Source organism: Pongo abelii, chromosome 20 (assembly GCF_028885655.2).
Source record: "Pongo abelii isolate AG06213 chromosome 20, NHGRI_mPonAbe1-v2.0_pri, whole genome shotgun sequence".
In the NCBI taxonomy this organism is placed as follows: domain Eukaryota; kingdom Metazoa; phylum Chordata; class Mammalia; order Primates; family Hominidae; genus Pongo; species Pongo abelii.
This window is the reverse complement of record NC_072005.2, coordinates 39,007,792-39,033,509: the sequence shown is the minus strand read 5'-3', so window position 1 is coordinate 39,033,509 and position 25,718 is coordinate 39,007,792. Positions and strand designations below refer to the sequence as shown.

Genomic DNA, 25,718 nt, shown 5'->3' with positions numbered 1-25,718 from the left:
TGACAGCCCGCATTTTTAGGAAGCTCCTGGGTATTGCTGATCCTATTGGTCTACAGACCACACTTTAAGTCATAGGATTCTGAATGGAAACCCTTCCTGATTAGAAATGCGGATTCCTGGGTCCCACCCAGATCTACCGATCAGAATCTGCATTTCAACAGGCAAGTGATGTGTACTCATGTAAAAGCCTGAGAAACTGAATTCGGAACTAATGGCTTTCAAACCTACTTGCATCATGGGGTCACCTGGGGAGTTTCAAAAACTTCTGATGCTTGGGGCCCTCTCCCAGAGACTGGTCTGGGGTGGAGCCTAGACACTGGGCTTTAATTTCTTTTTTTGGGGGGGGGTCAGGATCCTGCTCTGTTGCCCAGGCTGAAGTACAGTGGTATGACCATAGCTCACTGCAACCTCGACCTGCTGGGTTCAAGCGATCCTCCTGCCTCAGCCTCTGGAATAGCCGGGACTAAAGGCACGTGCCACCACATCCAGCTAACTTTTACATTTTTTAATTTTTAGAGATGAAGTCTCACTTTGTTACCCAGGCTTGTCTCAAACTCCTGGGCTCAAGTGATCCTCCTGCCTTGGCCTCCTAAAGTGCTGGGATCACAGGCATGAGCCACTGTGCCTGGCCTTAATTTTTTTGATATATATATTAGGGAGTACAAGAGCACTTTTGTTACATGGCTATATTGCATAGTAGTTGTATTAGTCTGTTCTCACACTGCTGATAAAGACATAACCAAGACTGGGTAATTTACAAAGGAAAAGAGGTTTAATGGACTCACAGTTCTGTGTGGCTGGGGAGGCCTTGCAATCATGGCAGAAGGCAAAGGAGGAGCAAAGGCACATCTTACATGGCAGCAGACAAGAGAGAATGAGAACCAAGCAAAAGGGGAAACCCCTTATCAAACCATCAGATCTCATGAGACTTACCATGGGAACAGTATGGGGGAAACTGCCCCCATGATTGAATTATCTCCCACTGGGTCCCTCCCACAACACATGGGAATTATGGGAGCTACAACTCAAGATGAGATTTGGATGGGGACACAGCCAAACCATATTACTGGTGAAGTCCAGGCTTTTAGTGTACCCATCACCCAAATAGTGTGCTTTGCACCCAATAGGTTTTTTCTTCCCTCGTGCCCCACCTATCCTCCCACCTTTGAGTCTCCAATGTCTATCATACCCATACGTCCATGGGTACCCATTGTTTAGCTCCCACTTAGTGAGAACATGTGGTATTTGACTGTTTCTGAGTTATTTCACTTAGGATAATGGCCTCCAGTTCCAACCATGTTGCAGCAAAAGACATGATTTCATTTTTTTATGGCTGCATAGTATTCCATGGTGTATATGTACCACACTTTCTTTATCTAATTCTCTCTTGGTGGACATTTAGGTTGATTCCAAGACTTAGCTATTGTGAATAGTACTGCTGCAAGAAATATATAAGGCAGGTGTCTTTTTTATAGAGTCACTTCTTTTCCTTTGGGTAGATAGCCCAGTAGTGGAACTGCAGGATCAAATGGTAGTTCTACTTTTAGTTGTTTGAGAAATCTCCATACTGTTTTCCATAGAGGACACTGGGGTTTTTAACACCTCCACAGGTGATCCTAACAAGCAGTCAAGGTTGAGAACTGTTGTTCTAAGCAATGCCTGCCCCTCCTGGTGCAGGTAGATTGAAGGAAGCCACAGTGTTCTGGCTGTTCTTGCCCCCAGCCCTGCACTCCTCAGCCAGGCTCTGTCAGGGATTCTGCAGCTCAAAAGAGTGGCAGGTTCAAAACTCCCAGTGGCTGGGTGTGGTAACTCCCGCCTGTAATTCCAACACTGGGAGGCCAAGATGGGTGCCCATTTGAAGTCAGGAGTTTGAGACCAGCCTGGCCAACATGGTGAAACCCCGTCTCTACTAAAAACACAAAAATTAGCCAGGCATGGTGGCAGGTACCTGTAATCCCAGCTATTTAGGAGGTAGACAGAGGCACTTGAACCTGGGAGGTGGAGGATGCAGTGAGCCCAGATGGTGTCACTGCACTACAGCCAGGGTGACAGAGCAAGATGCTGTCTCAAAAAACAAAAACAAAAACAAAAACAAAGAAAGCCCCAGTGCCAGCCTCCCCAGTGGCCATAACTCAGAATACTCAGGTTTTGCCTGAGAGCTATATGCTCCCAGGAGAAAGGGAGACCCTGGAGGAAAAAAGGGAAGTGGGCAGCTGCTTGGCCAACTGCCCAGGCTGCAGTGGAGTTCATGGGAATGTCACTCATCAAGCACGCCATTGCATGAGAATTGGCTCCCCTGGGAGGGCACCATTGCATCTCCCATTGCATCTCCCAGGAGATGGTGCCCTACCAGGGGAGCCAATCCTCATTCCTCCATTAGGAGATCGCGGATCTTGAAAGGAAGATGTGGCATCTCCACAGACTGCTGTGGGTGGGGAGAAGCAGCAGGTGAACTTCACCTGCACCACCCACAGAATCACACTAGGTCTTGGGATGACAGTGAGCACTGCTAGGCTACGGACCCCCTCATGTGTGTCAGGGATGGAGGGGCCTATGTCAGAGGAGGCTGGGGTTGCCTATGGCTGGTGGGGAGTATGAGTGCCAGACACCAGATGCTGGGCTCAGCACCTCATCAACGATGCCCGGCTGCTCTCCAAGGGGCGAGGGCCACATGGGTTGGCCAGCCTCCATATACATCATTGAAGGAGGAGCCACAAATGAGCCCCAGGGCTATGGATTTTGACAGCATGTCCCTCAAAGTGAAGATGGACAGACGGTAGAGACCAATATACAGACAGGCAGAGTGAGAGGGCAGAGGGTGATCAGGGCAGACACTAAGCAGGGGATCCCAGCACCAAAGTTGGGGGTGGGGGTTTTGAGACTCGGGCAAGGAGTCTCCTCCTCAACTCACTTGGCTCGAGTCAGCCCCCACTCAGGAGAGAGTGCTCTCACCCTTAGGCTCCTGTAAGACAGTCTGCTGCTGTGGTGCAAGGCCTAAAGTTAAGACCCTTAAAATTATGTGCTACCTTGACACCTGGAGCAAGTGTGGGCAGCTGCAAATGGACTAACGGCATGTTCCTCTCCCCACTGTTCCCTTGGATAAGTCCCCCAGCCAAATGACCTCCTTATCAAGGGACTAGGCACAGTGCCTGCTGATCCACAAGTAGCAGGTTTCATTCCCTGCCTGCCCATGGAATTATTCAAACAAACCCATGACATCCTCCCGCAGCAACCAGGGGTCACCTCACCTTGATACTACAAAGCCTGCCTCCCACAGCCCCTGCTTGTCCACCCTGTTTCCGAGTGCAACCCCTGCAATCCTCCTCCCCCAGGCTTGGGCATAATAACAAATAAACTGCTGTTGATCTCTTCTGTCCAGTGTTGAGTGTTGGCCATACCCATAACCATGGGTGGGAATCCCCCCTCACCAATCGGGTGAACGGGAAGTGATTAAACAGCCACCCAGCTCTAGGAGTGGGCTCTACTGGGGGGGGGGGTCAGTGCAGTGGCCAGAAAATATACATCACAATTCCAGTGACTAGCCTTGTTTTAAATAAAGTCCAAAGATGGTTTTTGTTTGTTTGTTTGTTTGTTTTACTATCCTTATTGTCTTCCCTAACAACATAAAGATCTTATAGAACTTTTCACTCCAATTATGGTTTCCTGTCTAAACTTCCACATTGTCGCTGTCCTTACACACTGGCAAAATTAGTGTTTATTATTTTTAAAGTAAATATTGGCTGGGTGTGGTGGCTCACATCTGTAATCCCAGCACTTTGGGAGGCCAAGGCAGGCGAATCATTTGAGGTCAGGAGTTCAAGACCAGCCTGGTCAACATGGTGAAACCCCATCTCTACTAAAAAATACAAAAATTAGCTGGGTGCGGTGGCATGCACCTATAATCCCAGGTACTCGGGAGGCTGAGGCACGATAATTGCTTGAACCTGGGAGATGGAGGTTGCAGTGAGCCAAGATCATGCCTCTGCACTCCAGCCTGGGTGACAGAGATTCTGTCTCACACAAAAAAAGTAAATACTTATTTACACTTAACGATGTTCCTACAATTTATTTCCTTACTACTATTTCTTGTATCCATTCTTTCTGGTTGCATTTTCTTCTTACAGAAGTACACAATAATTTATACTACACAATGACCATATCATTTATCATCAAATAAACCCACTTCTGAGAGTAAGGGGGCACTGATAATAATTACACCAGGCCACAGGTGTAAACTAGGATTGTCCCAACATACTCCACCAATGGCCGGAGGTTCTGATACCTTCTGAGGGCTCTATTTACAGAGCAGTTGCACTTCCAGCTCAGCCCTGTGGTTGAGTCAGAAACCTCATCTCCTGTCTGTGTAGACATCAAGACCCCAGTCCTAGACTTAGGGTTTCTGAAAGAGCTGAGTGAGAAGCCTGGTAGCTTCTTTCCCAAAATGAAATGACAGAACAGGAAAAACAACAACCATCACCATTTAAAAAGTTTGGGCCGGGCATGGTGGCTCACACTGGTAATCCCAGCACTCTGAAAGGCCAAGGCAGGAAGATTGCTTGAGATCAGGAGTTCAAGACCAGCCTAGATAATATAGTGAGATCCCCGTCTCAACAAAAAATAAAGAAATTAGCTGGACATGGTCGTATATGCTTGTAGTCCCAGCTACTTGGGGGGCTGAGGGAGGATCACCTGAGCTCAGGAGCTTGAGGCTGCAGTGAGCTATGATCATACCTCTGCACTCCAGCCTGGGTGACAGAGTGAGACCCTATCCCTTAAAAACAAAAAACAAACAAAAAAAAAACTCCAGAAATTGACCAAAAGCATACAACGTATCAAGAAGTGTTTATTCAAGAAAATCTACCGAACAGTGTGAGGTTATGGCATTGTAGCCTGGGGCTGCTTTCATCACCTTGCCCAGTTCACTGGGGGCTTACATTCTACCAAGGGGAATCAGGCATGAACATTGATTGATTGGAAAATTCCATGCCCAAGAGTGTTGCTGAAAATAATTCAAAAATCTTAGCTAGCCCGAGGTTGTGATAAAATTGGTAGAACCAATAGATCAGATCAGCAGATCAGACAGAAATTTAATAAGAAGATCTGGAAATCAGACAATAAAAGTTAACTAAAGCTAACACAGTGCTTAGAGGAAAATTTATAGCAGTAATGTCTATATTAGAAAAGAAGAATCTCAAATCAATAGTCTAATCTTCCACCTTAAGAAATGAAAAAAGAAGAACAAACTAGATCTGAAGCAAACAAAAGAAGAAATAACAAATAAAGCAAACAAAAGAGAGGAAAAAAGGACAAATTAAACCTGAAGCAAACTAAAGAAAGGAAATAATAAAATACAAAGCAGGAAAACAACAGACAAAAACAATGAAACTAAAAGTTGGTTCTTTGAAAAGATCAACAAAATTGACAAACCTTTAGCTAGACTTTGAAAGAAAACAGAGAGACAATACAAATTACTAAAATCAGGAATGAAAATGAGGACATCACTAGTGATTATAAGAGAATACTATGAACACTGTTATGCTAAACAAATGAGACAACTTGAATGAAATGAACAAAGCCCTAGAAAGACATGAACAAAGCCCTAGAAAGACATAAATTACTAAAGCTGACTCAAGAAGAAATAGAAAACCTGAGTAGAACTATGGTGAAGACACTGAACTAGAAATTTAAAATTTTAATGTCCGGAGCCAGGTGTAGTGGCACGTACCTGTAGTCCCAGCTACTTAGGAGGCTGAGGCAGGAGGTTCTCTTGAGCCTAGGAGTTAGAGGCCAGCCTGGGCAACATAGCAAAACTCCATCTTTAAAAAAAGTAATGTCTCACAAAGAAAAGTCTAGTCTCAGATATCTTCACTGATAAATTCTAACAAACATTTAAAAAGAAATAATGCCAATCCTCCCTAAACTATTCCAGAGAAATAAGGTAGGAGGAGGAAAAAACACTTCCCAATTCATTTTAAATCCTGTATTAATCTGATAGCAAAGCCAGATAAAGACATCACAAGAAAACTACAACTATCCCTTAAAAAAAAAAATCCACAACATAATTTGAGCAAACTTAATTCAGTAACAAATAAAAAGGATTATACACCACGACCAAGTGAGATTTATCACAAGAATGTGAGGCTAATGTATCAATATAATACACCATTTTGACAGAATAAAGGATGAAACAACATAATCATCTCAATAGATGTAGAACAAGTATTTGACAAAATCCAACACCTATTCATGGTTAAAATTTTTTTTCTAATAAACTAGTAATAGAAGAGAATTTCCTGAACGTCATGAAAGTCATTTACAAAAATCCTAGAGCAACCATTATACTTATTGGTGAAAGATGGAATGTTTTTCCCCTAAGATCCAGAATAAAGCATGAATGTCTACTCTCACCACTTCAATTTCCTACCATACTAGAGGTTCTAGTCAGTTGAATCAGGCAGGAAAAAGAAATAAAAAGGCATTCAAGTTGGAAATGATGATGTAAACACCTCATTATTTGCAGACAGCATAATTCTGTATGTAGAAAATCCTAGGGAATTTACATAAACTATTAGAATTAACTAACAAATTACAGGTTCCAAGATAAATATCAAAAATCAATTGTATTTCTATATATTAGCAATGAATGATCCCAAAATTAAATTAGAAAAGCAATTCCATTCACCATAACATCAAAAAGAGTAAAATACTTAGGAATAAATTTAACTAAAGAAAGATAAGACTTGCATACTGAAAGCTACAATATAATGGTAAGAAGAATTAAAGATGATTTAAATAAGTGGAGAGACATTCCATGTTCATGGATTGTAAGATTCAATATTGTTAAGAAGACAATTCTCTCAAGTTTATTATTACAGTCAATGCCATGCCTATCAAGTCACAGCAGGTGTTGTTCTTTTTGGCAGAAATTGACCAGCTGATCCTAAAATTTACATGGAAATGCAAAAGACTCAGAATACCCAAAATGATTTTGAGAAAGAACAAAGCTGAAGGATTTACACTTCCTGATTTCACAACTTATTATAAATCTATACTAATCAAGACATTGCACTATTGGCAAAAGAATAGACATACAGATCAATGAAATAAATTGAGATTCCAGAAATAAGCTCTTAAATTTATAGTCAATTTATTTTTGACCAAGGTGCGAAGGCAATTCGATAGGGAACAGATAGTCTTCAGCACGTGCTGGAAACTGGGATAATTGGATATTCACATGCAAAGAGAAGAAGTCAGACCTCACACAATACACAAAATGTGGCTCAAAATGGACCACAGACACAGATGTTAACAGCCAAAACTTAAAAACTTAGAAGAAAACATAAGAGGAAATCTTTATGACTAAGATTAGGAAAAAATTTCTTAGATGCAACACAAAAAAGCATAATCCATCAAAGAAAAAAAATGATGAATTGCACTTTTTCAAATTTAGAAACTTTTCCACTCCAAAAGACACCATTAAGAAAATGAAAAGACAAGCCACAGATGGGATAAGTTATTTGCAAATCGAATAATACTTATATCTAGAAAATAATTACAACACAATAAAAAGATAAATAAACCAATTTTTAAAATGGGCCAAGCCTTGAATATATTTCACTAAAGAATATATCCAAATGGCTAATAAGCACATGAAAATATGCTTAATAGTAGTCATTAGAAAGATGCAAATTAAAACTACAATGAGTCACCACTTCACACCCACTAGAATAGCTATAATTAAAAAGACAGATAATAACAAGTCTTGATGAGAATGTGGAGCAATTGGAACCTTCATATCCTGCTGGTGAGAATGTAAAATGGTACAGCAATTTTAGCCAACAGTTTGTCAGTATCCCTTAAATTTGACGTAAATTTACTATTACAACCTAGCCATTCTACTCCTAAATATCTACCCAAGAAAAGTGAAAACATAGGTTTACATAAAAACTTTCAAATGAATGTTCATAGCAGCATTAGTCCTAATAGCCAAAAGTATCAACAATCCCATATCCATCAGCTGGTGAACAGATCAACCACAATTCCATGTAATAGAATAACATTATTTGACAATAAAAAGAAATAAACTGATATGAGTAAATATCAAAAAATATGACTCTCAAAAACATTATGCAGAGTGAAAGAAACCAGATATAATAGACCACACAGTGTATGATTACATTGATATGAAATGTTCAGAAAGGGTAGCGCTATAGTGATAAAAAGGAGATTCGTGGTTGCCTGGGTTAGCCACAAAATGGGGTGGAAATGGGGAGTGATTGAAATGGGCACAAAAGATTTAGTGGCGGGGGCAATGGAATTATCCTAAAATTAGGCCAGGCTAGGTGGCTCACGTGTGTAATCCCAGCACTTTGGCAGGCCAAGGTAGGAGAATCACTTGAGGCCAGGAGTTCGAGACTAGCCTGGGCAACACAGCCAAGACCCTGTCTCTACAGAAAAATTGAGAAGTTAGCCGGGCACAGTGGCACGTGCCTGTGGTCCCAGCTACCGGGGAGGCTGAGGTGGGAGGATCGCTTGAGCCCAGGAGGTTAAAGCTGCAATGAACTCTGACCTGCACTTTAGTCTGGGAAACAAAGCACCCTACCCCTGCAACACCGCTAAAATACCTGCTTGGGAGGAGTCAGGGTGGACCCCAGAAAGTCCCCATCACCTTACTCACTGTGAGGCCCCATTGGAGCAGGGATCTTTCAGTAAACGTCTCTAAAATAAATGAGTGAAAGTGGAAAACTTCCCCGGCAGGAAGAACCCACCTCCTCCCGGCCTGTGGTCCTCCCACAATCACGGCCTGTCCTTTTTACTCCCCAGTGAAGGGACGAGGCCTGCACACATTTTGCAAGCCCTGTGTGTTGTACACGCTTGACGCGCACAGTTGATTTAAGCCCAGAAAATCCTTTAATTACTGCCGCTACTTCTGGCTGGGTTCTGGGAAGGAACTAATTCAAGCAGCGATCACTCGACCTGAAATATTATGAATGTAATTTCATTATTTGGTCTGTGCGGGTCGTGGGCAAGGGGTTACAATAATTGGCTTTGCTGAGTGCCTGCTGGAATGGCAATTTGTCACCCAGTTCTCTGGCTGACAACCGACAGACAACTCACCCTGTGGGGCCCAAGTCATTTGCCCCTGCCTGGCCCATGACCTGGCAGGTGACATTGTCAGGGTATGCTCACAGCAGCCAGCCCAGACTTCAGGGTGAAGTGCTTTCCACATGAGCCGTAAGGCACCTGTCCACCCATGGGTGTATAGTAATACTGAGGTGAGCACACATGCTTGTACACAGCTAGGATTATGGGTGAGGGCCAGATGCACACACACATGCACACACATGGGCACCTGACTCTTCATCAGGACACACACACGTGTGCACAAGAACCAGAACATGTTTGCTGTGAGCAGGAATGAAGCACACCCTGATAGTCTGCAGGGCAGTGCCGTGCAGCCCCCCAGCCTCTAACCCAGGCTGGCCCTCCAATGCCATGCATCTCATAGCATGGTGCTTGCTCCCAGCCCTGAGTGGTTGTCAGGTCACCAAGAAGACTTCAGACTTTTGGGATCTGAGGAACCAAGTTTTACTTCAAGCACTGACACTTCCTGGCTGTGTGACCTTGGGCAAGTGACTTTGCCTCTCTGTGCTTCAGTTTTTTCATCTATAAAATAGAGACGGGTACAGCGAGGCTCCGGCGTGAGGATATTGGTAAAGCATGTAAAACACAGTGCCTGGTACACAGTAGGCCCTGAGTGCTCACACCATCATCACTGCCCACACCACACCCCCAGATGCCACCTCCTCGAATGCTCTCAGGACTCTTGGGTCCCTCTCCTAGTCCCGGGGACATCGCTGGGACACAGAGGCAGCGGGGAAGGCGAATCTGCAAAGACTCCCTTGCTGGGCCGGGCCAGGCCCCTCTCCAAAGGGACCCTTGCTGGGTGTGGCTGCCATGGTGCCCTAGGGGGGCAGAAAGGGAGCCAGGGTGGCCATGCCTGCCACACCCCATCACTGTGGGAAGCAGGCTGCCAAGTCAGAAATCCTCCTCCATTTACACCCACAGGCACCCACGCCCCCATCCCCAGGTAGATACTGGAGAGAGTGCCCACTCGCAGGAAAGCTTTGCTTGAAATGATTCTTCCTTTGCTACAGCAACAGAAGCTTGCCAGTGGGTGCCAATATTTGCACGTGAGTAACTGTGCGTAAATGAAGGAGGTTTTAATTAGGTGCGCTCCCCAGAACCCCACTCTCTGGCCCTTGCCTTCCCTGTATCTCTGCTGACCAGTCACTTCTCCCAGCCCCCCAGGTCCCCTGCCTGACCTGAACGGTGAACAGGTATCTGGCAGGGCTCCCGGCTGCTGAACCAAACAGTGCCACTGAGGGGCTCTGTGCAGCCACTGTTGGTCAGCGGGGCCCAGGAGACGCTCTGCTCATGGACCGCTTGGGGTCTGGCTTCATGGGGGTCCTATGGGGCTGGAAGTAATTCTTAGAGTCCCCTTCCCACCAGGAAACCCACCTCCTCTGTGTCCTCCCAGGGGGCACAGGGAGAGCAGGCACGGAGCCAAATAGGGCCTAGGGGGCAGGTCTCAGCCCCACGGGGGTTTAGGGTATTGGAAAGATCCAGTCCTCCCAGCTCATCTAACCAACAGTAGGTGCCAAACATCACCTATTATCTAACAATAAAAAACGCATTCCAAATTAGAGCTGCCCCTTTAAAATCAGGAGAATCCACATAAATGTATGTTACCGATTCTTAGCTTTTTTTTTTTTTTAAGACAGCGTCTCGCTCCGTCGCCCAAGCTGGAATGTAGTGTGTGATTTCAGCTCACTGTAACCTCCACCTCCTGGGTTCAAGCGATTCTCCTGCCTCAGCCTCCTAAGTACCTGGGATTATAGGTGCCCGCCACCAACTCCGGCTAAATTTTGTAATTTTAGTAGAGATGGGGTTTCACCACGTTGGCCAGGCTAGTCTTGAACTCCTGACCTCAAGTGATCCACCTGCCTCGGCCTCCCAAAGTGCTGGGATTACAGGTGTGAGCCACTGCACCTGGCCAGATTCTTAGCTTTTTTAAAAAACAAAACAAAAACAAAAAGGATGACCTGGCCACTCTGGACCTACACTCCTGCACAGAGCTCTGGGCTGGAGCAAAGCAGCGGTGGCCCCTGGCCCTGGGGCCTGTCTGTCCACTTTCCCCTCACCCTCTCCGCTTCCCCCCATCCTCTGTCAGACCTACTGTCTGATGGATTCCAGTGACCCCACACAGTTCCCATGGACATCGCCTCATTCCCTTCCCTCCAGTGCAGACCCAGACCCTGAGGGCAAAGGTCAAATGCACTCACAAATGGCTGTAGCCTTTGGAGGAGGTGGGATGGGGTCTTGGGACTCCATCCAGGACCTGAGGAACGCCGGGAGCAGCCTTCCCATGGTGAAGCACCTTTGGACACAACCAGAATGTAGTGAGGGGCTCACGGATCATCATCCCTGCAGTCCCGCCCTGGTGGAGAACCAAGACCACGCACAGAGCTCGGTGGGGAGCTGGGATGGGGCCAGCCTACCCTCTCAGAATTCTTCAGGCCTTTTGGGGAGGGCTGAAAAATGCCTCAACCAGGCCTCGGGGCAAGATGACAGGCAGCCCCTCAACCACGCCTCAGGGCAAGATGACAGGCAGCCCCCGACTTCCCTCTGGGACCCCAGACGCGAACATGAGAAGCCCCCAGGAGCTCCTCCACCCCCCACTAGGAGCCTGCGCTGTGCAGGGACTCCCCAATAGCAGCTGTCAGAGGGGACAACTGAACCAATTTAAGCTCAGCTATTTTCCCCACATAAAATACAATTTCAAAATGAGCGACTCTTTCACTGACTTCCACTATGATTCAAGTCAAAACTGCAGAGCCACAAATCCTGGAAAATAAGCTTCATAATGAAAACATCAGCAGGCATATAATGGTGAAGCTTTTTTGGCTTAAATGAGATCTGCCCAGCAGCTCCCAACTTCTGCAAATATTGTGAGGAGGAGAGGGGGATCTGCAGTGACCCTAAAGGCACCACAAATGGTGTCGACCTTAATGCAAGAGCGGAATAACCCCACGGGCAGGCAGTTGGAGCCCAGCAGAAGGTGCGTCTAGCCCCAGGGTATGTGGGCCCGCGCCCACCCCTACGGACCCACCCATTTGGCCTCCAGAACCGGACCTCCAGGCTTCTGTTGTCATAACTACCACCACAACTTTTTCAGAGTTTTAAAAAACCAAGACCCACGCAGTGGCCATGGAGAAGGACAGCAATCGTAGCAACAGCCCTGTCCTTGGAGCGTGGGTGGACTCCTCACCACTTCCCTGCTGCCCGTGTTAGCAACAGGGGCTCGAGGACATCAGGAGGGTTGCCACACAGTGGGACCCCACCGGGCCCTTCTTCATGCTGGCAGTGGGTGTGCCCTGTTTCAACCTGCTGGATGTCCCCAGGCCCTCCCCCTTGGCCCTGAGACTCCAGGCCAAGTGAGGCTGGGGGAAGGGGACAGAGCCGGGCAAAGGGCCCCCTACCTCGGGCCCCTTTGGAGCCTGGTACCACTTGGGGAGTGGAGTCTCCCCTACCCTCCACCTCTCCACGGCAGCTGCCCTGGGCTGTGCGGGAGGCTTGGCTCTGATGCCAGGTGACTCTCACTGAAGACGCTCAGGCAGTGAATGGGAACAGAGGTGGGGGAGGCAGAGGCACAGGGGGAGGGAAAAGAAGTCCAGCCATGTGGCATCCCTCCCCAGCCCTCAGCCTTCAGTCCTCCTTGGGCTCAATGCCTGGCCCTCGGAGCAGTCCCAGCACTCCAGACCTGAGGTAATCCTGAGGCATCTCATGCACAGATTGTGACCTCCGCTTCCTCCTCCCCCGGTCCCTCCAATGCATTCTGGGCCAGGCAGAGTGGGAACGGGGTCACCCCACCCCTGAGACCTGCTCTGGGCCCTCTGGGCTGTGACTCACAAGGCAGATGAACAGAGCCAGATTCATCCCCCTCGGGGGTCCTCTGGGGAACAATTGGCCACTGTGGAGACGCAACCCAACACTGGGGCTACCTGGGGACGCAGGACAAGCATCGGAACCGCCTGCCCCTCCTGGACCCTGCCCAGGCCCCCACATAATGGGAGACCCAGTTTTCCAGTTGGACTGAAATTTCAGAAGGTGTCTTTGTTGTAGGTTTTATTAATCCAACCAATGGAAGAGCCTTGGGGCTTCGGTTTGGGGAGCTGACAGTTGCCACAATCTGCTGGGTGTTGGCAAGAAATGTCCTTTGAGAAAAATGGTAGACTAACATCAGAAAAGAAAAGAAATATCCAGGAGTTTGAGGCTGCAGAGAGCTATGATCGTGCCACTGCACCGCAGCCTGGGTGACAGAGCAAGACCCCTTACCTTAAAACAAAACATAGGCCGGGTGTGGTGGCTCACGCCTATAATCCCAGCACTTTGGGAGGCTAAGGCAGGTGGATTCCTGAGGTCAGGAGTTCGAGACCAGCCTGGCCAACATGGTGAAACTCCGTCTTTACTAAAAATACAAAATAAACTGGGCATGGTGGTGCATGCCTGTAATCCCAGCTACTCAGGAGGCTGAGACAGGAGAATCGCTTGAACTCGGGAGGCGGAGGTTGCAGTGAGCTGAGATCCAGCCTGGGTGAAAGAGCAAGATTCCATCTCAAAAAACAAAAACAAACAAACAAATAAACATATAGACTGTGACATTAACTAGTAGCAAAAGGAAAGAAGGACAGAGAAGGGGGAGCACAGGCTTTGGAATCAGGCAGATCTGGGATCAAATCCTGGCTGAGCCACGCAGGCTTCAGGACTTTGGGTAAATGAATGAACCTCCCTAAATTTCAGTTGAGGATAAAGACGCCTGCCGAGGAGGCGAAGGAAAATAGAATGAGTACCACGTGCCAGGCACCCAATAAACAATAACCCTGACTACATTTCATGCACATTGAAGCTTGATTACATTGTCTCATTTTATAAATTACCATCATACACGTGCGTGGAGCTCTGCGGTTTTCAAAGCCACTTTTGTCCATGACTTCATTAGATCTCCTCTTCTATTTTTAGCATGTTACTGTAGTTCCTTTTAAAACATAAGTCTCACTCTTATTGGACATGATCGTCCCAATTTTCTATTCTGCTCTCCTTTTTAATTTCCCCACTCCTAGGAACCTTTAGCATAACAATTCTGGGACCGTTTCTATTAATATCAATTTTCAGATTACAGCGATGTGATGTCTGTTTCCTAATTTAATTAGGTGGTTCCTGTTATTAGTTCCTACATGCTCATTATTTTTCATTTAGCATATTTTAATGCACCAAAGGAAAGTGAGGCTCTGGCTAGAGACCCCTAGGGTGTCTTCTGCAGGAAGAGGCAAATATTCACTCCAATTGCAGGGGGTGGAGGAACCCAGGAAATCGTGGCCACGTAGAAGACTGGGAAGACACAGGTTGGGACCACTACAGGGAACGGCCCAGGCTCGGGTGAGAGAGGCTTGAGACTGAGAAACTTTCACTGCAGAGACAGGGTCCACAGTGGGCTTCCCCTCCAAATCAGGGCCTCCCAGGGAGTGTGGCAGTGAAGGTCCTTCATGAACCCAACCCTCAAACAGCAGAATCCAATGATGGTCCCAAAGCTAGCACCGCCCGGACCCATCAAACCCACTAGGCTCGGGGTATCCAGACCTGAAGTTTCCATGTTCCGACCCTGCCTATTTCTAGCACTTGGGCAATCACCACGCAAGGAGCGCTCCATGTCCATCCCTCCATCAGTACTGGTCTTTGCACAACTCCAGGGGGCACCCTTCACACTGCAATCTATGTGAACCAGAATTAGCATAAAGCACAGTGTGGGTGTGTCCCTGCCAGGTGCAAAGTAGCAACTGGGGCTTGGCTTTCTGTGCCCCTGGGCTCTGGCCACCCTCTCTGCCCCTCCGCACCTCCAATTGTGCGTAATGATGGCTGGCCTGGCCTAGAAGGAACCCCCACAAAGACATTCTGGAGTTTATGAGAAAAAAGGAGGGCAGGATTTCCAGAGCCACGCTTGGAAGGAACACTGTGACAAGCACCCCACCCACAGCCCTGAGGCGGAGAGCCTGGTGCATTAGGTGACAAGGAGGAGGCACTCCAGGAGTACTGAAAACCCAGTAGGTGGCTTTCCCTGGAGTGAAATTGTCTGCGCTGTGGCCCAGGAAAAGCGAGGCATGGGAGAGCGAGGTGGCCCTTGCCAGCCTTGGGCGCTGTTCAGGAAGAGAGTCTGAAGCTGCAGGTGCATTGTTTAGAAACACTGGGTTCTGAGAGTCCCAGCCCTGCTGATTTTGAGATAATGTATTGCCAGCTACTTAACAGGATGGATCACTGCAATTACATGTCACTTCTGATATTCACAGTCACAACAAGGATGTGTCAGCCTCGCAAGGTTTGTAGGAAATATATACGATGTTCCGCAATGCCGTTAGAAAATGGTTTCAGGAAACAGACTCAAGAGGGTTCCAATAAAACCCACCTGCCCGGGGAAAGCAGCTGGCTCCATGGAAACTGGAGGGGCGGGTACCAGCCCAGGAAGGAGTCTGGGCTTAGACGCCCATCTGCGCGAGGACCGGACTCGCTCTGAGAGGGCCAGTAGGCTTATTTCCCCTGCAGCTAACCTGGCCCAGCTGCTCAGAGAGGGCAGGCAGGGGTGGCTGCTGCACTTCGGTTGCCTCTATCACCCTCCTTTGGGTGAGCTGTTGAGAGCCTTTTACTTAGCAGGCTTCCCTGTGGTCCTTGCCCACCCATGACATTTGTCCTGGCATTTGTCTCAGAGCTCCAGGGGGACACACTCAGAACATGACAGTCACTGTAGGAGCTGGACAGACCTTCTGACATTGCAGTTTAGTCCTCCGCACAGGCACAGGCAGGGCAGTGTGTCCCTGGTAACCCTGGGACCCAGAATGAGGGCCACACTTTCTCCAATCAACACAGCACTGCCTCCAGGAGATCAAAACAAGAGCCCTGGCATCAGGCAGACCCGCGGGCATTGGACTTCTGGCTCTGTCCATTTCTAGCTGTGAGATATTGGGCATGATGCATAGCAGCATGTGCTCTGGAGGGAGACCCCTGGCTCCACTGGAATCTCACCCAAGCCCGCTTCACTGCTTCCACTGAAGGTCAGCACCTCCTGTTCACTAGAGAGGACAAACAAGCAGCCCACAGTTCCCCTCTTCCAGGAAGTCCTCCTGACTCCTCCAGCACTCACTCCTCAAGAAAGGTTTACAACCTGCCTTAAGTGTCCCCCAGGCCCCGCTGAGCCAGGGCCAGGTCTCCCCTCCACTGCCACAAGATTGGAACCCTGCAGGGAAGGGCCTGGATAACCTCCTTCCTTGACCCCACAGATCGTGAGCTCTGGAGAGCAGAGCCCGAGCTTCCTCCTCCAGTGTCTCCATCTCCCTGTGCACCCCTCCCCTGCCTCGGTACAGCTAAGCAGCTGGGCTTGCAGGGCTTTCACACAGATGGGCACGTACAGATCTCTCCCTGTGGCTGGCAAGCCCAGGGACCCAGGCGTGGAGGTCCCATCCCAGGACAATGTGAGGTTTGGGCCGAAAAGCATGAATCTCCATGCTGGCATCCAGCCCAACAGGGAGCATGGACAGCTTCCAGGATACTGGTTTCCTGGCCTGGAAATGTGGAGTAGATGTGAGTCCAGAGCTGCCAGCCCCTCTCCCAGGGCAAGGCTCTCCCATAGCCCTCCCCACCCTGCATGGTGCCAGCGCCCAGGCCTGGGGTGTATGAGGGTAAAGGAGTGAGTGTGTCAACCTGTGAGTGGAGACGCAGGTGCAGAGGGGCTAGGGCATGGTGGGGGCTTCCTGCCTGTCTTGCCTGGTCCTTCATTCTGTGGGGGTGGACACCCCTCGGTGGAGGAGCTACAGGGAGACTCCACGCACCCTGCCAAGCATCTCAGATGCCATAAGCCCCAAATGGAACCTGTGATCTCCTGCCTCCTCACCCCAACCTCTCCCCATCTGGCACATCTGCCCCAGTGAATGGCACCCCCAACCTCCCTCCTCTAGAGCCAGAAACCCGAGTCCCCCTGAACCAAGACCACTGCCCTCCCCGCCCTCCTCACCTCCTTGTCCTCTCACTCGAAAGGTCTCCAACACTGCATGCGATATCCTTGGCTGCCCCGAATCTCCTTGCATTTGTCGCGTCTCCCTGTCTGCTCTCTGCCCACAGCCACACAACAGGCAGCCACCAGAATGAGCTTGCTTGCTTTATTTCTTTCTTTTTTTTTCTTTTTGAGACGGCGTCTCACTTTGTCGCCCAGACTGAAGTGCAGTGGCACGATCTCAGCTCACTGGATAAAGGATTGCAGTTGGCGTGATCTCAGCTCACTGGATAAAGGAGTGTAGTTATTTTAAAAGAACTACAACCTCTGCCTTCTGGGTTCAAGCAATTCGCCTGCCTCAGTCTCCCAAGTAGCTGGGACTACAGGCCCATGCCACCACGCCCGGCTTATTTTTGTATTTTTAGTAGAGGCGGGGGCTGGTCTCTAACTCCTGACCTCAGGTGATCCACCCGCCTCAGCCTCCCAAAGTGTTGGAATTACAGGCATGAGCCACTGCGCCTGGCCCAGAATGAGCTTTCTGATGCACCACTCCCTACTCCGGGGTCCCCATAGCTCCTTGTTACCAGAGGCCAAGGCTGGCTCTTCTACCACACTGCAAGGGCCTGCTGGGCCCAGGGCCAGCTGTGTCTTCAGCCAGGAGTCTAGATCCACAGGTCATGCTGCAGCCCCTAAACCACTTAGAGTTCTCCATGTGCCACATTCTCTCAGGACTCCAATCCTTTATCCACACTGTTCTCTCTGCCCAGGCTCTGCTCCAGGACCCGAACACAACAATACTGGGTGCCCCAAGTGCTGGGGAGACAGCGTGGTGCAGCGAACAACAGGCAGCCGACCAGGCCACATCCCAGCTCTGAAGCCCAGAAGCTGCGTGGCCTTGGGTATGGTTCTTAGCCTCTCTTACCTCAGTAGTCTCATTTTTCAAAGAATGTAATAATAATTAACTCATGAGGGTTTTAAAGTATTAAATAAGGCCGGGCACAGTGGCTCACACTGTAATCTCAGCACTTTGGGAGCCCGAGGTGGGTGGATCACTTGAGGCCAGGAGTTTAAGACCAGCCTGGGCAACATGGCGAAACCCCATCTCTACCAAAAATACAAAAGTTAGACGGGCGTGGAGGGGGTGCCTGTGGTCCCAGCTACTCAGGAGGCTGAGATGGGAGGATCACTGGAGCCCAGGAATTCAAGGCTGAAGTGACCTGAGATCACACCACTGCACTCTAGCCTGGGTGACAGAGTGAGACTGTATCTCAAAAAATAAATAAATAAAAATAAAGAATTAAATGAAGAGAAAAAAAAATAATCCCATCAAAAAGTGGGCACAGGACATGAATAGACACTTCTCAAAAGGCTCACAGGCTGGGCACGGTGGTTCCCGCCTGTAATCCCAGCACTTTGGGAGGCCGAGGCAGGTGGATCACAAGGTCAGGAGTTCGAGACCAGCCTGGCCAACGTAATGAAACCCCATCTCTACTAAAAATACAAAAAATTTAGCCAGGCATGGTGGCAGGCGCCTGTAATCCCAGCTACTTGGGAGGCTGAGGCAGGAGAATCGCTTGAACCCAGGAGGCGGAGGTTGTGGTGAGCCAAGATCATGCCATTGGACTCTAGCCTGGGCAACAAGAGCAAAACTCCAACTCAAAAAAAAAAAAAAAAACTTAAAAAACAATAATGTTGGCATGGATGTGGTGAAAAGGGAATGCTTTTACACTGCTGGTGGGAATGTAAATTAGTACAACCACTATGGGAAACAGTGTGGAGATTCCTTAAAGCAGCGGTCCCCAACTTTTTTGCCACCAGGAGCCAGTTTCATGGAAGACAATTTTTCCACGGTCTGGGGAAGGGAGATGGGGGTGGAGAGGTGGTGGTTTCGGGATGGTTCAAGCACGTTACATTTATTGTGCACTTTATTTCTATTATTATTACATTGTAATATATAATGTATATACATGGATATATTATTACATGTAATATATCCAGTGACAGATCATCAGGCATTAGATTCTCATAAGGAGCGCACAACCTAGATCCCTTGCATGTGTAGTTCACAAGAGGGTTCGAGCTCTTCTGAGACTCTAATGTGACCGCCGATCTGACAGTAGGCCGAGCTCAGCTTCGATAGCTCGTGCACCACTCACCTCTTACTGTGCAGCCTGGGTCCTAACCCAGGGGTTGGAGACCCCTGCCTTAAAAAACTAAAAGTAGAACTACCATCCAATCCAGGAATCCCACTCCTGGGTATCTACTCAGAGGAAAAGTCATCATATGAAAAAGACACATGCTCATGCATATTTATTGCAGCACAATTCACAACTGCAAAGATATGGAACCAACCTAAGTGCCCATCAACCAATGGGCGGATAAAGAAAATGTGGTGGCTGGGTGCGGTGGCTCACGCCTGTAATCCCAGCACTTTGGGTGGCTGAGGCAGGTGGATCACCTGAAGTTAGGAATCCGAGACCAGCCTGGCCAACATGGTGAAACACTGTCTCTACTAAGAATACATAAATTAGCCAGGTGTGGTGGTGGGCACCTGTAATCCCAGCTACTAAGGAAGCTGAGGCAGGAGAATCGCTCCAACCCAGGAGGTGGAGGTTGCAGTGAGCTGAGATTACACCACTGCACTCCAGCCTGGGAGACAAAAGCAAAACTCCGTCTCAAAAAAAAAAAAAAAAAAGAAAGAAAGAAAGAAAAAGAAAATGCGGTATATATACACAATAGAATACGACTCAGCCATAAAAAGAAACAAAATAATGTCTTTTGCAGCAACTTGGATAGAGGGAGAGGCCATTATTCTAAGTGAAGTAACTCAGGAATGGAAAACCAAATACCGCATGTTCTCACTTATAAGTGGGAGCTAAGCTGTGGGGATGTAAAGGCATAAAGTGATACAATAGACTATGGGACTCGGGGGACAAGGCTGGGAGGGGGGTGAGGGACAAAAGACTACATATTGGGTACGGTGTACACTGCTTGGGTGATGAACGGGTGCCCTAAAATCTCCTAATTTACCACAAAAGAACTTATCCATGTAACAAAAAACCACCTATACCCCCAAAACTATTGAAATTTAAAAAGTAGTAAATGAGTATTAAATACACGTAAAGTGCTTGTGATTGTGCCTGTCTCATCTTGAGGGCCTGACAGCGTTAGCTAGTATTAGTATTGTTGTTGTTTCTGTGTCTGCCCCAGGGAGTGCTGGCACATTGTCTCAAACTAGACATCGTTTATTTGTAAGAATTATACCTAGCCAGTTGTGGTGGCTCACACCTGTAATCTCAGCACTTTGGGAGGCTGAGGCGGGAGATCACTTGAGCCCAGGAGTTTAAGACCAGTCTGGGCAACATAGTGAGATCCTGTCTGTATAAAAAATAAAATAAATAGGTGGGTGTAGTGGCGTCTGCCTGTGGTCTCAGCTACTCAGGAGGCTCAGGTAGGAGGATCACTCAAGCCCAGGAGGTCAAAGCTGCAGTGAGCTTTCATGGCAAGACTACACACCAGCCCGGGCCACAGAGCAAGACCCTGCCTCAGGAAGGGAATGGAAAGGGAGGGGAGGGGAGGGGAGGGGAGGGAAGGGAAATTATATGCATTAGAACATGTAAAGCTGGGCGTGATGGCTCACGCCTGTAATCCCAACACTTTGGGAGGCCAAGGCAGGTGGATCGCCTGAAGCTCAGGAGTTTGAGACCAGCCTGGCCAACATGGTAAAACCCCATCTCTACTAAAAAGATAAAAATTAGCTAGGTGTGGTGGTGCACAGCTGTAATCCCAGCTACTTGGGAGGTTGAGACATGAGAATCGCTTGAACCTGGGAGGCGGAAGTTGCAGTGAGCCAAGATCATGCCGCTGCACTCCAGCCTGGGCTACAGAGTGGGACTCTGTCTCAAAAGAGTAAAGTTCTCAGTACAAGGCCTGGCCCATGGTAAATGTTCAGTCAATATTCATTATTATCTTCATCGTTAAATTTCCCTGTGCCCTGCAGGAGTGCCCGGAGACAGGCCACAGACCTAGGAGTCATCGGGGGCTGCCCAGTCCCATTGTCTGTGCCAGGGGTCCCTGAGGGGGATCTTTGCTGTCCACCACAGCTGCCTCCCCACTGGGCACCCCAGAACCACCACCCACAACTCCTTGACTCCAGGAAAGGCAAAGGGCTCTGAAACATGGGGTGGCCCCACTTAAAGAAAACTCACTCTGCAAAAGCCAAACATTAAAAGAACGAACTGTTTACAGTGTGCTAGCAACAGAATCTGTATGGTAACATTACATATATATATATATATATATATATATATATATATATATATATATGAATAAACTACAACAGAATCTGTATGGTAACATTGCATTTATATATATATATATATATATCTATGAATAAACTACAACAGAATCTGTATGGTAACATTGTAGTTTTATATACATATCTATGAATAAACCAATCAATCCACACCACTCATTTTGGCTTCATGGGTCACTGACAATGACTCACCTTGCCCCATTAAAACAAAATCCATTCCACTTAAAAGAATGAAGAAGGAGTGATAAAATCAGAACATTGCCACGGTGTAACCCCTAATGAATGGCCGGATCTAGGCACGATCTCTGGCGGCTGATAACACAAGACAGCCAGGCAGACAGGAGCCTCCTGATGGAATAATACAGAACCACCCGTGAATTCCTACCCCCCAAAACTTCCCTAGAACAAAACAAAAACCAATCCAAACCTGTATCTGATCAAGCTTCAAGAGTCACCTAATTTACTGGGACAACAAAGAACAGAGAACAATGTGAATCCTTATCAGACAGGCCCAATCAGCCAAATCCCAACTTACAGAAAGTTCTATAGGAACCGTGACCTGGTTTCCTCAAATACATAGTGGGAGAGAATACAGATGGAGAAGGAAACTTACAGATTAAAGGAAATTTAAAAGACTCATCCACCAACTGCCATGTGAGGACCTTTTCTGGATATTGGATGGAACAAATTGGAAATAAAGGTAATTATATTTGTGAGACAGCTAGACATTTGCACACTGACTGACTATTTGATGCTATTGAGGAATCATTAAATTTGATGTTATCAAGGAATGAGTTTAGTGGTGATGTCAATAAAACAGTTCTTATCTTTTAAACTGAGAAAATATATTGAAATATTTATGGCTGAGGCCGGGCACGGTGGCTCATGCCTGTAATCCCAGCACTTTGGGAGGCCGAGGTGGGCAGATCACCTGAGGTCGGGGGTTCAAGATCAGCCTGACCAACATGGAGAAACCCCGTCTCTACTAAAAATACAAAATTAGCCAGGGGTGGTGGTGCATGCCTGTAATCCCAGCTACTCAAGAGACTGAGGCCAGAGAATTGCTTGAACCCAGGAGGTGGAGTTTGCGGCGAGCTGAGATTGTGCCATTGCACTCCAGCCTGGGCAATAAGAACAAAACTCTGTCTCAAAAAAAAAAAAAAAGAAAAGAAAGAAAGAAAGAAAAAAGAAATAGTTATAGCTGAATTGATAGGATATCTGGTATAGACTTCAAAAATCACATGAAAGGAGGGAAGTGGATGGTGCTATGGATGGGGCCAGCCTGGTGTTGGTGGGGGGTGCTGGGTGCCGGGTATGTGGTGTTCATGGCACTATCCTACTCCACCACTGCGTGTGTTCCAAACTCTTTATGATAAAACATTCACAAAGAAAGCAGCTCGTAAAATTCAGTTTGCTCAACCAAATGTGGAGTCAGCCTTCTGCAGCCCCCAGAGCCAGTACATTGGGAGTTTTTTGTTGTTTGACACAAAGTCCGGCCCTGTCACCCAGGCTGGAGCGCAGTGGCACAATCAGCTCACTGCGGTCTCGACCTCCTGGACTCAAAGGATCCACCCACCTCAGCTTCTTAAGTTGCTGAGACTACAGGTGTGTACCGCTACACTCAACTAACTTTTTTGTAGAGACAGGGTCTTGCTATGTTGCCCAGGCTGGTCTAGAACTCCTAGGCTCAAGTGATTTTCCCACCCAGACCTCCCAAAGTGCTGAGATTACAGGAATGCGCCACCACACCTGGGCACTGGTGTTTGTTATTCCTGGTTCTGGCCTGGTCTCCAAGTCTTTCTCTTGGAGAAGAGGTGAGTCTTGTCTACTGGGTCAAAAAGCAAATTTCCTGAAAGCAGAAACTTTGGCCTCAGGGCCTGGCAATCCTGGAGACCAGAAAAGAACTATAACTGGAGAGGTGAATTCTCTGATACACAAAACCTCATCTTCGAATTCGGATAGCTTACCGGGTAGCTCTTCCTTGTTTCCAAAGATTTGATTTGGACTGTAGTAAAAAAAATGTTTAAAATGGGGTTTGATTTACAAAAGTTTGGCAACCCCCTACAATTCCATCTACTGCCTGAGCCAGGTGAGCTTGGCTGGCCGATCCATGTAAAGTTCAGATGCTGTTAACACCCGGTGGCTGTGTGGGAGAGACGTGAATGAGGCCAGGCCCCAAGGGACCTCAAGCAACAGATTTCCCGCCACTCTCCATCCCCTTTCCACATTTGTTGTGCCACAAACTGCAGCTCACAGAGAACTCCGTCTCTAGAACGGTTCACGCCACAGTGTGGAATTTCTTCCGTTCATCTCCACTCCCAACCCTCCACCCCAACACCTGCCTATCTGCCTGGTCAGGATGGCAGTGCAGCGCCCAGAATCTGTTCCTCCCACCAACAGAAATTCACAGGGAGAAGGCTTGTCAGGGGCCCTTGGGGCCACCCAGCCATGCAACTGGACACATACACTTTGTAAGCACTGGTTTCCAACAGATAAATGTAATCAAGGTTTATATGCTCAGAGAAGCCAACAGGATGGGATTGTTTCACTTGAAAGATCAGAAGAAAATTGTAACTAATGTTGTGGAAAATTACTTTGATATTGCTTTCTTGGTACCGAATCACAATTAGGCTGCCGTGAGAAGTACAGGGAAGGAATAAATGAATAGTAACAAATCAACACAAACAGCCTGTGTCAGAGGCACTTTGCTCAGGGAAAGTAACGTAAGCATTACTTAAAGTTTATGACTGTGTTTGGTGTGATTTACCCAGACCGTCAAGTCTGCCCATCACCAGGCACGTGGTGAGGGTGGTCTGGCTGCATGGACCATCAGAAGACCCACGTGTGCTCCTTGCCAGGTCTGCCAGCTGCACAGGGATGATGGCCTCGGCTCCATGCCATCTGACACCCCCTGCCAGCCTGAGGCGCCGATCTTCCCAGAAATCCCAGCCATCCCCTGGGTCCCCAGCCCACCTGTAATCCACACGTATGTGCACTCGGGAAGCTGGGCAGGGCAACAGGGACCTGCGCAGCGAGCACTCTGGCTGCAGCAAGGCAGGGCACTAGCCAAAGCCACCAAACCACAGTCCCATCCAGGAGTGTCCTACCGATGGGTCCAGGCCCTGGTCCCAGGTGGGCATCACAGGCACACTCATGCCTCCTCTCTCAGGCTCCTCCTGCAGAATGTGGGTACTGGCCGCCTGGACCCTCTGCCTACATGCACCCCCAACCACGCACACACCAAGGACACACCCAGTCAGCGTTTGCTCGCCCTTCTTCCTGAGTTTGCTTCTATGCAGATAACACACGACCATAGGTACCAGCTTGCTGTCTGCCTTGGTGGCACTGTCCTGAGGGGCCCTGTTCTGCCAATGCAGTGTCATGAGCTGTTCTGAGGCTCATGTGAGGCTGCAAAGCTCCCACAGGAGAGCCGGCTCTGCTGTGCACCTGCTGCTCCAGAAGCCTGGGAGCGGCCAGACCCACTTCTGACAGCCACCACCTGTGGGGGTCCGGCACAGGCGTGAGTCAGCACCGATGACTCGCCCACCATCTCCTGGAGGCCACCGCCTTGGCTGCCTCCCTCTGACTCTCAACTCATCTGGCTGCCCATGGGGAGCCTCTGGCAGCTGCCAGACCCAGCGTCCCAGCTCTGGCCTCCTTGTGCTCTTTTTACCTTCCTTCCTGGTGTGCACGGGCCCTCAATCTGCACTAAGGGCCACACATCATGGGTGCTCGTCCACAATGGGGGCAGAGGGGTTGCGGCATCCCTTCCTGTGCTCTGGGCTTCCGGCAGGGATTTGTGCAGGAACCCCTCTGCCTACACCTCTGGCCCCCTTCTCTTTCATCCTGTCTCTGGCTCACAGCACTGAGCAAGCAAGAGAGAGTGAGTAGGTGTCCCTGCGGAGGAGCGGTGTCTCTGGGGGTGCACAAGCCCGTCCATGCCCTACAGCATGTGGACTGTGAGTGTGTGGCTTCATGGAATTGCCCCTAACAGGGGCCACTGTTGAGACACCTCCCCTCCTCTCCCTCCAAAGCAGAGAGCTCCCAGGCCTTGGCACCCTGCCAGCTGACCTCCTGTCCTTCCATATCTCTGGGGATGGGGACCGTGTCCCGGCAGCAGAAACCTTGCCTGAACTCCCTCTCCACACTCCATCTGCCCTGAGATGCCAGAATCACCCTTCCTGCTCTGGCCTCCCTGCCATACCACCTGTTCCCAGCAACCCTCTGTGACTCCAGTGGGCCACCGGGCAGGGGTGGAATAGAAGCAGCAGTAGGGGACCGTCGGAGGGGGTCTTGGCCTCACAA

General features: G+C 48.6%; 1 protein-coding gene across 3 annotated transcripts in view; it reads right to left on the bottom strand.

Moving 5' to 3' along the window:
- Window positions 1-25,718, bottom strand: part of CHST8 (carbohydrate sulfotransferase 8) — a 153,151-nt gene that overhangs the window by 60,001 nt on the left and 67,432 nt on the right. The gene's annotated exons all lie outside the window — the stretch shown is intronic.